Raw genomic sequence first — 14,105 nt, forward strand, 5'->3', positions numbered from 1 at the left:
TTCTAAATGGTCTGTGACAGCTGTGGTTGTAACCTCTAGAAATATAGCAGCCAACTTCGCATGCCACCATTTTGTTTTTCACCTCGTTGAAAGAGTTTGTGTCAATACGACATTTATATTGAAAATTGGTGCCGGAGTCCAGCTCCGGCAGGTCCAGGGGTTCCCGAAGGATGAACGGCGTCGGCGAAAAGGTGAAAAAAAAAAAGGCAAAAAACAAAAATAAAAGTGGACACAGACAACAGCAGTGTGTTGAACTGGCCGCTTTCTTGTGGCAAACGTGGCATTATATTTGTTAGCAATTTCCTTGTAGCGTGCGTCATCTATGTTTTCTAGCATTACCTAATTCTAAAAATGTTCCTATGTGTAATCACCCTTTAAGGAATAACATGGTTATTTTCTCATAACGTTCCCTCCTGCCCTTTGCTTATTGATTAATTTCTTACATTATTTTCATTACGTATCTATGTTTATCTATAATCTATAAAGCATTTGCTTTGCTGTTTTCATGAAAAGTCATCTCTCTCAACACCTCAAGTGGAACAGTTACAGGGACGTGACCTCTTAGTTGTTTCTCTGAACCATTTGTGGCTTGAGGAGCAAAAGTGTTCACCTCGGTCTGAGGTTCCAGGAGGGGGCCAAGAGGGCCTTAGGAACCCACGCCTTATACATTCTCAGAGAGACAATGCACCTGGGAACTAATGAACCATTCTGTACCTTAACCGACTAGGTTCAATCATCATCTGGAATGCCTCCTGGGGGCCAAGTGGGCCTAGGGGTTGGAGTAACTTGTGCCCAGAGATACACTCCTTTGTTGCTGGAGTGGGGCTTTTAAATCCATGTATTCCTCCTTTGCTGGCAAATGTATGAGGCTATCCTTCCTTTAGGTAGAGTTGTCTTTATAGGGGGTGGCAAGGGCTAAATGTTGGGCCGCACAATTTCCTCGCGGAACCTTATTTCTTTCCCCAGTGGTTCTTTTCCCAGGGGGCCTGCCGAGGGCAATTCCCCAACAGACAATTCCCCAGGTACTTTTATTAAGGCCAAATTACATAAAAGCGGGAGTACGAGAAGCTTCACTGTCGGTGGACCGCCTGCAGTCCCGATCCGTCCACCGCCCGGGCCCTGCCATCAGGCTGGTTGGATAGCTCGGCTTCCGACAAATTGAATTGTATCTTGTTTGCATATGTGTGTTTTCTTCTCCACTCACTTAGTGGAGGCTGGTCCACTGATCTAACCTTCCAATCTGCTGTTTTCTAGAGGCATGTTAGTTGTAGCTACTCAGAAAAACTTCCGCCATTGACCTGCCATTGAACTCTACTCTTCCTCAAGTCTAATTCCCTTTAAGTGATAGGCTAAGTTAAAACACCTCTGTGTCCGCACTTCCTTTCTTCAACTTAGGCAGCCACCATCACTACCTCCAATCAGGCGGACACGCCCTGGTTCCATTTTGTTTTGGCTAGTGGGACAATTACTTAGTTTTTCCCATTTTCCCAACTGAAGAGGAGAGGAAATAGGCCATATTCTGGTCCTTGCTCACTATTGTCATGGCTAAACCTATTATCCACCCTAGTTCCCAGTTTTTCCTTTGATATCTCAATATATTACTCGTTCTTAATCATCCTCATCCCCACATGCTACTCTCTCTAAGGCTCCCTTTCACCTTCTTTGATGATATCTTTTTTCCTTTTATTCCAATGCTTGATTTTACCCTCAGTCATCAGATGAGCCACCTGAACATTCCCCTTTTTCTTCTATACCAATGACTCATCACTACATCACACCAGCCATGCACAAGTACAGCAGGCCTGCTTTTTAAATGACACTGCTCATTGCTGAGATCTCAAACGTTGTTTAACTTTCTAGACCAGTGGTTCTCAAACTCTAGCATACATCAGAATCACCTGTAAGACTTGTTAGAACAGGGATTGCTGGAGACCCACCTCCAGAGTTTTGATTGGGTAGATCCCAAGAATTTGCATTTCCAACAAGTTCCTGGTTGATACTGTGAAAGATGAAATGAAATGGGCTCACTTATGTCAGGTACCTTGAAAATGGAGCTGGGAGGCCATTAAGGAAATGGGCCTCCTGCACGCCCTCACTGGTGGAACCATGAACTCTTGAACTGAGCCAGCCTCAACTATTACAAGCACTCAAACACCTGCAACTTGCTACACTAAGAGACTTTGCTTAGCAACCAATTTATACTCCCTCAAGAGTAACTTTCTGCCCTGAGCACCAATAAAAAAATTCTTTTGAACAACCTATACAAACTTTCCTTTTTTGCTTTAAAAACCCCTGACTTTGCTCCCTAGTGGGACCCTATTTGGATTACTACCCAAATCTGAACTGCAATTCTTTGATCCCCAAAAAACATTCTTAATTATTGCCTCCTGAAGATTTTAGGTTGACAATATTGATGCTGTTATTCAGGAACCACACTTTTAGAACCACGACTCTAGACTCATCCTGTTTCTTTAACTTTATTCCCTTCGCTCCTCTTCCTTGAGCCGACTCTTGCCTTGTCGATATCTTTAATTTTTCTCAGCCTTCCTTTGTTGCTAGGTCCATCAGTCCTCTGCTAGGCACATTTGACTCTGTCCTTCTACCCAGGCAGTGCTCTGGGTTACTGTTTACTATTTCAGCCCTCAGTGCCCAGACGCCCTGTGTACTAGCCAATCAGATGACCTAGAATAATACGCATAGTCGGCTTTCCCCAGTTTTACTTGTGAAACCCTACTGACTTGGCCTGCTATCTAACTTCAACTGGATATCTTAATAATACTTTGCCCACTACTAAACAATTTTTTTTTCCAAATACTGTACCCAAAAAGAGAAACCTCAGAATTTCGGCCCGTATTAGTTCCAGCCCAAAGCCAAGAGGCTCACAGCATTCCACTGATCTGAGAAATTTATATTAATACTCAATCTCCACAATGACCTTGCACTTTGCATAAACCCAAGGCATTGCCACGTGTGACCCCTTGGCCTTTCTTTACTTCCCAGGAATAAAGATACAAATAAAAGCATTTCTGAAGCATCTTACCCTTTGCCTGACCTGGCAAGGAGTTATTTGGCTTACATACCCAGCAGCACTAAGTAACATTGCTTTGATGTCTGGCAACGGGGAGGGGAAAGTCTGCATCAAGCTCTAACACTCATTTTGATCCTCTTCAGCACGCTGTGTGAGATTTCAAAGAAAGCACCTATCCGGATTCACACACCCTTTCTCATTCAGTATTCATTGGACTTAATTGAAGCAACACCCAGGTTCCCAGGTCAGCATCATTGGTGCCATGCACATAAAGTGGAAGGCAGAGAAAATTTTCCCTAGATATCTGGGTGATGCTCAATAAAGTATAAAACACGGGATAGTGGTTACGTAACAGACCGCGTGCAGGTGTAAAACATAGCTCAGTGACAGCGGTCAGACATCATTGCCAGCAGCTATTTCACACGGTCGCAGGGAAATGATTGGAGCTTTTTAAAGTCTTCATGAAAGACCCTGCTATAAGGACCTCATTGTGTGCTGTAGAGGCCTTCCTCTCCTTGGAGAGCCGTGTGTAAATACTACCCTTCCCTCTTCCTGGACTGCCACGGCTGTTTGCCCAGAGTCTATAACAATAGTCTCTCAGTGTTAGGCCTGCTCTCCTGGCCAGTAGAGGCTCCAGTGTTTCTTTAGATTCTGAACAGATTGACACAGGACTGGCTTCACGAAGGGTGGCACGGACTCCAGGCCATTCCTTCTGCAAAGGGCTCTGTCATTCCTCAGATGTGAGACCCACAGCCAGTCACTTGGCAAGTTCTCTGCTCCCATATCCACATGTCAATCCAAGTGAGATGGGATTAAATTAAACCTCAGAGGATCTTTGAAAGGGGGAAAATACTACAAAACAGTGAGAAGAGGGGCTCCTGGGTGGCTCAGTCAGTTAAGCATCCGACTCTTGATTTTGGCTCAGGTTCGTGCTGAGCGTGGAGACTGCGTGGGATTCTCCCTCACCCTCTGTCTTTGCCCCTCCCCTGCTCACTCACTTGCTCGCTCTCCCTCAAAATAAATAAATAAACTTAAGAAAAAGAAAAAGAGTGAGAAGAAAGGAGATGGGAAGCCTGTCTCCTTGGCCTGCTTAGAGGTTGTAGGGTATATGCCTGAGTGTGTCCCCTATTACTCTTCTTTTGCTGCTATAATAAATTAGCATAAATTTATTGGTTTAAAACAAGATAAATGCATTATCTTCCAGTTCTGCATGTCAGAAATCCAAAACAGGTCTCACTGGGTTAAAATCAAGGCATCAGCTGGGACGTGTTCCATCTGAGTTTCTAGGGAAGAATCTGTTTCCTTGCCTCCTGCAGCTTCTAGATGCCCCCTGCATCCCTTGGCTAGTGGCCCCCGTATTCTGTCTTCAAAGCTAGCAATGGCAGGTTGGTTTCCTTCTTCACATGCATCTTTCTGATCCTCTTTTGATAGTCGTGTCTCCCTCAGACCACAGCTGGGAAGATTCTCTTAAGGACCCACGTGATTAGATTGGGCCCTGCTGGATAATCCAGGGCAAGTTCCTCAGCTCAAGGTTCTTTATCACATTTGCAAAGCTTCTCTTGCCATGTAGGGTAACATATTCACAGGTTCCAGGGATTAAGATACGGGGGTCATTCTTTTGCTTACCCTTAGATATTTTTAATTGTTTTGTTGGTGGTGGTTTTGTTTGTTTAATACGAGCTGGCAAGACACTTCCCACATAACAAAGACTGGTCTCTTGAATCCTGTGCACCGGACCAGAATTTAGCCCTGGTGTCTTTGCACAAGTCACATGTCCTTTTTGAGCCAGTGAGGAATAGGCCAAATGCTTTCCAAGACTCTCTTCCTGCTCTAGCTTTCTATAATCCCAGCTCCTTGTCCCAGGAATGGGGGGCTCCTCAAATTCTGGGGAGATAACCTCCAACTTGTCTTGCCAGAGTTAAGTTTATTTTTGGGAAAATAATGACCTTTTTTCCTTTGCTATTGACACTACGGTTCTATTTGTCCTCTATTTTCTCCGTGTGGAACCACTGAATCTTTTTTTTTTTTTTCAATATATGAAGTTTATTGTCAAATTGGTTTCCATACGACACCCAGTGCTCATCCCAAAAGGTGCCCTCCTTAATACCCATCACCCACCCTCCCCTCCCTCCCACCCCCCATCAACCCTCAGTTTGTTCTCAGTTTTTAACAGTCTCCTATGCTTTGGCTGTCTCCCACTCTAACCTCTTTTTTTTTTTTTCTCTTCCCCTCCCCCATGGGTTTCTGTTAAGTTTCTCAGGATCCACATAAGAGTGAGACCATATGGTATCTGTCTTTCTCTGTATGGCTTATTTCACTTAGCATCACACTCTCCAGTTCCATCCACGTTGCTACAAAAGGCCATATTTCATTTTTTCTCATTGCCACATAATATTCCATTGTGTATATAAACCACAATTTCTTTATCCATTCATCAGTTGATGGACATTTAGGCTCTTTCCATAATTTGGCTATTGTTGAGAGTGCTGCTATGAACATTGGGGTACAAGTGGCCCTATGCATCAGTGCTCCTGTATCCCTTGGATAAATTCCTAGCAGTGCTATTGCTGGGTCATAGGGTAGGTCTATTTTTAATTTTCTGAGGAACCTCCACACTGCTTTCCAGAGCGGCTGCGCCAATTTGCACTCCCACCAACGGAACCACTGAATCTTAATACAAAGTCTTTCTCCATTCTCCATGCAAAAAAAAAAAAGATTTAAATTCATAAAAGCTTTGGCCAGTTAAACATCCATAGTTCATCTGAGTGAAAATGGAGCCAGTACTTGCCCTCACACAACACCGGTTCACTTGGCCACTGAGCAAATGCTTAATGTGTTCCTACTCCGTAGCAGGCCTCGTATGAAACATTAATGATCTGGGGACGCCTGGCTGGCTCAGTTGGTGCAGCATGCAACTTGATCTCAGGGTTGTGAGTTCAAGCCCCCCATTGGGCACGGAGCTTACTTAAAAAAATAATAATAATAATGTTCTAAGGGTGAAAAACACATAGTCTCCATCTTGAACCTGTAGGCTAATGGCAGAGACATACAGAAGACAGGCCATTTCCGTATAGCATGATAAGTAGGGCAATAAGAGCAAACACAGGGCCTCTGAAGTCCCATTAGGAAAGAAAGGGGAGTTCCCTGAAAACTAACAGAAAAGCAGGGGGCTCCCGTGAAGGCCAGAGGGAGGTGATGGAAAGGGTGGGAAGACCCCCAACGCTGAGGGAACAGCAATTTCGAAGGCTCAGAAGCCCCCAGTGACAGCATGTAGGTGGGACAACAGGTAATTCAGCTTTGCTGGATTAGGGTGTCTGGAGTGGGAGAGGTGAAGGCTGAAGGCAGTCAGCTGACAGCACAGGGCCTGGATCCTCCTCTGCTAGTTGAGGAGCTGGGAATACCCTGAAGGCAATGTGGAAGACTGGAGAGGGGTAAGGGGTAGGAGGAGCAGGTTTGCCTTTCTTCCTGGAGGCTGTAACTGGGAGTTGAGGCCAAGAGCCCCTGTGTTGGAACTGATGTCACGCAGCCGTGTCCTCTTCCCATCAAGAATGATGAAGACTAGAGGCACAGGCCTATGTGGCTCAGTGCCGATGACTTCTGAATTTAGGCTACTTACAATCTAAGAAGAATATACTAGAAATAATATCTAAGCAAACTGGGGATGTGGCCCCTCTCCCCTTGCGTGTAGCCTTTTAGGATCGGGTTCTGCCTCCGCATGGAGCTCTGGCCGATTGGGAGTGCCCAGAATGGAACGTGCTCACGCTTGGCTTTGGGTACGTGCTATTCCCTCTGGCTGGAAGGTGTTTCCTTTCCCCACTGTGGCGTCTGTGTAGCTGTTACTCCTTCAAGATCACCTCAAGTGCATCCTGTCTGTAAATCACTTTATTTAATTTTTATTTATTTTTAATGTTTTTATTTATTTTTGAGAGAAAGAGAGATGGGGGGGAAGGGGCACAGAGAGAGGGGCACGGAGTATCTGAAGCAGGCTCTGTGCTAACAGCTTGCACTCATGAACTCTGAAATCTTGACCTGAGCTGAAGTCAGCCAGCTTAACAGAATGAGCCACCTAGGCGCCCCTGTCTGGAAATCAATTTAAAACTCTCAATCCAGCCTCCAAGGTAGAGCTAGGACTCCGCTTCGGTCTAGTCCTCTGCATCCTTCTGTTTTGTGGTGTGGTGGCAAAGGACCAAATACTTTCCCTGTCCCATCTTATTCAGCTTCCTCACCCTCCATGCCACCACGAGGGCCAGGGGAGAAGCCTTGAGTTAGGACTCATTTGAGCATTTACCACTGGTGATCTCCAAAATGGAATGCTCATTTGAGGCAAATGAGGTCTTGAGATTGTAGCCCCAGGATATTAGTTAACAAGAGACCAGTGCAAACATATGTTAATGAGAGGGATAGTACTTTCTCGTCTCACCAGGAGCTCAAGCGGAAATGAATCTTGAGGTGCTGAACCAACTGTGGCCCTTACCTTTCTCCTTCACCTTTACCTTTTGCTGAGTAGCGATAACTGGGCAGAGGAGGAAAGGACAGGGATACAAAATCTGCATGTCATCAGTGAGGAGTGAGACTTGATTATCTCCATAGGGAGGTGCCTGCCAGAGTAGAGCATGGGGTGAAAGGACGCTGAGCAGGTGAACGCTAAGGGGAGAAGGCCACAGAAAGGGAGGCAGAAGCAGAAAGAGATGGGAAATGATGCCCGTCTGAGGATCCCTCCGAAGGCCCCGGGGAGAAGTCCTAGCAGGTGAATCAGGCAATAAGGCCTTGTCCCAGATGAAGAATGGCTCAAGCAGTGTGTGTTCACTCTGAAGAAAAATGCGAGGAAGGAAGTATCGGGAAAATTGATAGATGAGGTACTCTAAAGGTTACCAAACTTTCTTCGCTTACAGTTGGTGTTCTTAATGTCAATAATTTTTTTCACCGCACCACAAGGCCAAAAGAAATATCAGATAGCTCCTGTTATTTAGTTAGATCCAAATGACTTAATAGTGGTTGTGGGATGGTATCCAACAGATGTCCCTATCGTTCCCTCAACAATTTAAACTTCAAGTTTTTTTTTATTTTGAGAGAGAGAGAGAGAGAGACAGAAAGAGAAATAAATGGGGAAGGGGCAGAGAGACACAGAGAGAGAGAGAATCCCAGGCAGGCTCCATGCCGAGTGCAGAGCCTGACATGGGGCTCAACCCCATGACCATGAGATCATGACCTGAGCCGAAATCAAGAGTTGGACGCTTAAACAACTAAGCCTCCCAGGCACCCCTCCCTCAGTCATTTAGAATATCCTATTGCACCCCTAAGAGTTCATCTCAGTACCCTGGGGTGCCTTGGCACACAGTTTAGGAACTGCCTTACTAATTTTGAAGCAATGGCAGCCTTCTTTCTGAGGACTTGGGTGCTACTAAGGATCAATCCCAGACAAGACAAAGACCCAGCTGCAGACCTGTAAGGGGTGGTTACCATGATTTTCACACTTGAGAGAGTAACAAAGGGGTCACCCTGAGCGACAGGGTGGAATGGGCCCTACCATGGGAATTAATATGGAGGCTGTTGTTTCCCTTTCTCTCCTCCTCTAGCAGCATGGGTTTCTGGAGGGCAGAGCCCCTGTCTTCATCTCTTACTCTTTCCCTAGGGCTGTGCTCAGTGCAAGGTGGAAACTCAAATATTTTGTTGAACAGATGAATGACTGAATGGTCTTATTTCCTTCATCCTTCCCTATTTTTTTAGAAGATAAGAGCTGGCATGTCTTAGACAGTCCTACCTCAGGAACCTTCCCTGAAGTGTCAGCCAAAAGAAAGAGAACATAATCACTCGGGTTCAAAGCCAACAGCAAAGTCCTGATAGGAGCTTAAAATTTCATTTGTTCTCCACCCTAAGGGAAATGTAAGAGGAAAAGGTGATCTAGGAGTATAAAAACAGGAAAAAGAAAGACATTAATGTTTTATTATTTAAGATTGTGGAGCCCTTTTCTCGACATTTTTGAAGAAAAGAATAGCTAAATTATTGGGATGGTTTGAGTACAGGCTAGCTCTGAGCTACAGAAATAAATTAATCAATCTTTTGTGCAAGATTGACAGCAATATTTCAGGTCCTCATGCTCTTCTAGAACCTTGCCACTCTCCACTGAGAGGTGAAGTCTTTTTCCCCCTCCTTTTCAACCTGAGTAGGACTTTTTGACTATCCTGATTAATCAAATGCAGTAGAAATGAAACTGTGTAAATTCCAAGACAGGTCATACAGCTTCTTGAGTCACACAAAGTTTTTGTTTCTTTGTTTATAAGTATGCTTCAGTCCCAGTGTGGAGCCCAATGCAGGGCTTGAATTCACGACCTTGAGATCAAGACCTGAGCTGAGATCAAGGGTCAGATGCTTAACGAACTGAGCCACCCAGGCGCCCCAAGGGCAATACAGCTTCTACCCGGCTCGCTCTCTCATTAATGCGATACTTGCCCTTCGTACCCAACCACCATGCTGTGAGGAAGGCAAACTAGTCACATGGAGAGATTCACATAAAGAACAACTGAGGTTCCCAGCCAACAACCAGCCTCAACTGCCAGTGTGGGAGTGAGTAACCCGCCCAGATGATTCCAGCTTCCAGCCTCAAACCACTCCAGGTTTGAGTGAGCAGACTCATGAGCAAAACAACAAATACTGTGGTGGCCGAAGCTACAAGTGTTGGCATATTTGTTATATAGCCTCAGTTATTGGAACATTAAATTCTTGAGATTGGTGGCCAACATGGCAGAGAAGTAGGGGGATCCGTATACTTCCTGCATCTCCCAAAGAAGGGCTGAAGCCAAAGGAACATTAAATTCTTTTTGTACCCCTGTACATATTTGCAAAATGCATACATGGTGTAGCAAGGAAGACGGGACTTTGAACGTAGGCTGCCTGGGTTCCAGTGCTAGCTCCAACACTTACCAGCTCTATGACCTTGGGCAAACTATGTAAACTTATGCCTCTGTTTCCTTATCTGTAAAAAAGGAGGAAGAATTCCTACTCCATAGGATTGTCCTGACCAATAAGTAACTTAATGTATGCAAAATGCTTGAAACAGTGCCTACTGTGAAATGAGCTCTACTTTAGTATTAGATGTTCTTTATTGTGATGGTGGTTTGGTTTTATACTTGGTAATACTGATGTCTAAGAGCCTGGTGACTTGTGCCTCCTGGTATCCACACTATTGTACCATGCCCTTGTCTTGAGTGCAGGTGGAACCTGTGATTTGCTTCTAACCAATAGAATGTGGCAACGATGAAGAAATTTTGCAGATGTAGTTAAAGTCCCTAAAGTTGACTTTAAGTTAGTCGAAGATGTAGGTCTCCTGGGTGGAGTTGACCTAATCAGGTGAGCTCTTTAAAAGAGGATCTAGGGATCAGAGACTCTTCCGCTTTCAAGGTCCGCTGACCTTGAAACAGAAGCCACCATGAGTTTAACAATTGTGAGGAAATGAATGTGGATTACCACGTGACTCTTAAGTCAAAGGATATCTTCATTTTAGATTGACAGGTATTGCCAGATTAATATCCTAAGACTTTGCACCAATTTGCACTCCTGCTACCTACTACTAACTACTTGCTAACACCCTGTAATACGAAATACTTTGCTCTTTGCCAGCCTGGCAGGTACGAAAATGTGTCTCATTTTGTTGTTTTTATTGATGTCTAAGTAATTTTGAAGAATGCCAAGCATTAGAAAAGTATTTATAAGCCTTTTTATTTCTGTGAACTATGTGTTCATATCCATAGTCCATTTTTCAGGGAGTCGTGAGCCTCTTTCTTATTGATATACAAGCCCTTTGTCTATTGTCTATTGCCTTACAAATGCCCTCTTTTCCACACACAACTTTTTACAAAAGTTTTGACTTATTTATTCATTTAAATAATCTCTACACCCAACGTGGGTCCCAAACTCATTACACTGAGATCAACAGTCGCATGCTCTTCCAAGTGAGCCAGCCAGGCACCCCTCCCACAAAGTTTTTGCCATTTGTCTTTAATTGAGTTTTATGTTTCCATGATGGAATTTCACTTTTTTGTATGGTCAAATTTTTCATTCTTTTCTTTTTGGCTTCTGAGTCTTGTTTTATGCTTGTAAAATCCTTCCCCAGGGCAGAGCCTGCTTGGGAGTCTCTCTCTCCCTCTCTCTCTGCCCCTCCCCCATTCATTCTCTCTCTCTCTCTCTCTCTCTCTCTCTCTCTCACACACACACACACAAATAAATAAATAAACATTAAAAAAAAAATAAAGACCTCCCCTGTTCCAAAACTTAAAAAAAAATCATCCATATTTCCTTTGTACACTTCTATATTTTAATTCTTTACATTAGATATTTAATATGTCTCAAATTTCAATCTTCAACTTTATCTTTTTTCACACGGTTAGCCAGTTGTTTCAAAACCATTGAATAAACCACAGTTTTCCCTGATGTAAAATGCTAACTTCATTATATATATTAAGTTTTCCCAAGCATTGTATCTCTTGGATTTATGCATTGGTGTCTAGAATCTACTATTTTAGTTACAGTAGATTTATAATATATTTTAACATCCAAAAAGGCTAGTTGTCCACCATTGCTTTTCTTTTTAAGATTTTTCTGGGTGCAGTCTGTTTGTTTTTATTAGATTGTGATACTATTCTGCTCTATAATTCCCAATTTATTGACTAATTTAGTCAAGTCACCTAACTTTTGTGCCTCAGCGTACTCAGTATAAAACTGATAATGACGATATTGGGATGAATTTGGATTGTTTCTATATCTGGAAGGCATGAATGCTAAAAAAGAAAACAGTTATACATTGAAGCCTGGAGAGGAAACTAAAATGTTAACCAGGAATAAGAAATTCAGTGCTAGGGAAATTCCCTACTTTGGCTCTAGGTTCAAACTCTGTTCCCACTGATTAGTCCTGCATTTTTTCTTCCCTGTTTGCTTTAGCATATCTGATGCCCAACCCCATCACACATTTAATTAACTACAGAGTATATATAAATCATGAAACCACAGCCTGGCCTGGTTTTGCTAAAAGCCATCTCGGCTGGAAAATGTACTATCTTATTTTGAAAGAATACAGATTTCTGAAGTATCACACACACACACACACACACACACACACACACTGCTCTTGGTCCTAATTTCAATCCTATAAATCCCCTGGTGATATATATTTTTATAATTAATCATCCTCCATGCTCTAAGGAAAACTCTATAATTTTTTTGTTTGCTATATGATATAGAAAACAATTCCTTCTATGAAATGAACATTTAAATATTATTACCAGGGCTCCTGGTTGGCTCAGTTGGTGGGGCATCTGACTTGATTTCAATCAGGTCATGATCCCAGGGTCATGGGATTGAGCCCCACATTGGGCTCCCTGATGAGTGTGGAGCGTGCTTAAGGTTGTCTCTCTCTCCCTCTGCCCCTCCCCCCTGCTCGTGTTCTCTCTCTCTCTGAAATAAAAAATAAAATTAAAAAATAAAATAGAACTCTTCTTCATCCTCCTAATCCAAACAGGTCATTTTACCTAGAGCATGGATGGTATCAAGTATTTTTATGAATGTCTGAGTTTATACTTAATTCTCTTTAAGGTGAAAATGATTTGCTTTTTCCTGGTAAAATAAACAACTTTTTAAAAAAATGTTTATTTATTTATTTTAAGAGAGAGAGAGAGAGAGAGAGAGAGAGAGTGTATGCTCAAGCCAGGGAGGGGCAGAGAGAGAGAGAGACACGGAGAGAGATAATCCCAAGCAGGCTCTGTGACAGAGCCCAACTTGGGGCTTGATCCCACCAAGTGGGAGATCATGACCTGAGCCAAAATCAAGAGTTGGATACTTAGACCGAGAAAGCCACCCAGCCGCCCACCCCTCTGCAAAAAAATTTTGTAAAGTTTGCCTCCTGGTATTCTTAGCCAGGGACATTTCACGGTGGGAAACACAAAACCAAACGTACTTTTAGGCTGTCTTCAAACTGAGTCCATGGCTCTACCCTCCAACTATTCCCTAGGTCCTTAGGGCACACATTTCCCAGTCTCCTCCTCATTTGGTTTTGTAGAAGCTCCAAGCCCAGATAAAAACATCTGAATAATCAAAGTTGTTCTCATCTCAGTCTTTCAAGGCTCCTTCCCAGTTAATTCTGGGTAGAATGATGCCCGGTGAACATCCCGTCACACACAGACGCACATACCCCATAACTAGCTCGCACCCTGTTCCCCACAGGCAAAAATTCCACCATTCAGTTTGCCCTCCCCCCAGTCAAACTGACCTGCCCGGCATCACTCTCGTGCTCATTACATAACAACACGGCACAGGATTTCCAGTGGTTTATGGGCTCCTGCGGGTCTGTGTCATGTTTGCCTTTAAACACCAGGCTGACATAACGCCTTGTCCCAGGGCTGTCGTTCTAATGGTGGTAATCTCATGAGTCCCATGTGTAACACCAGTTGTCTTCCAGGAGCCGCTACCCAACCCATCACCTCATTGCAGTGGCCCCAGGAAGAAGTGGGAAGGAGAGGGAAAATGCTAACAACCTGAGACCACTCAAGGAAGAGGCCCTGTGTTTTCCAAGTGTTTGGATTCTGTCCCCATGCCTTCTTCCTGGAAGGCTCCTGGTGACATTCCCTAGCAGAACAGCACACAGTGAAAGGGAAGCTGTCCCATTAAATAGAGAAGCAAATAAGGGTACAAGAGTAAGAACACAGGCTCTTTCTAACCCCAGGCTCATCAAAATTGAGCTCAGCCTTCCTGTTGGATTAAAAATCCCTCTGGGTTCTCCAACAGTCACCCTTCATTTCATCTGAACAGAGGCTTTATTCTACTGCAGAGAAGCAGGTCACCTCCTCAGCTCCTTTGTGCTCCATAATCAAGACAGGGTCCCCTTGCTTGTTGGAACCACTACTCTGCGTGACTGGGTCTTCGTTCGGGCCCCAGTCTTTGTCTACACCCAGGTACTCCAAAGCTCCAGTTTCCTAGTTTATTATCACTCTGGTCCTTTTTAATTTGCTTCTCTTTAAAAATTTTTTTAGGGGCGCCTGGGTGGCGCAGTCGGTTAAGCGTCCGACTTCAGCCAGGTCACGATCTCGCG

The sequence above is a fragment of the Prionailurus viverrinus genome, chromosome A1 (assembly GCF_022837055.1).
Source record: "Prionailurus viverrinus isolate Anna chromosome A1, UM_Priviv_1.0, whole genome shotgun sequence".
Taxonomy (NCBI): domain Eukaryota; kingdom Metazoa; phylum Chordata; class Mammalia; order Carnivora; family Felidae; genus Prionailurus; species Prionailurus viverrinus.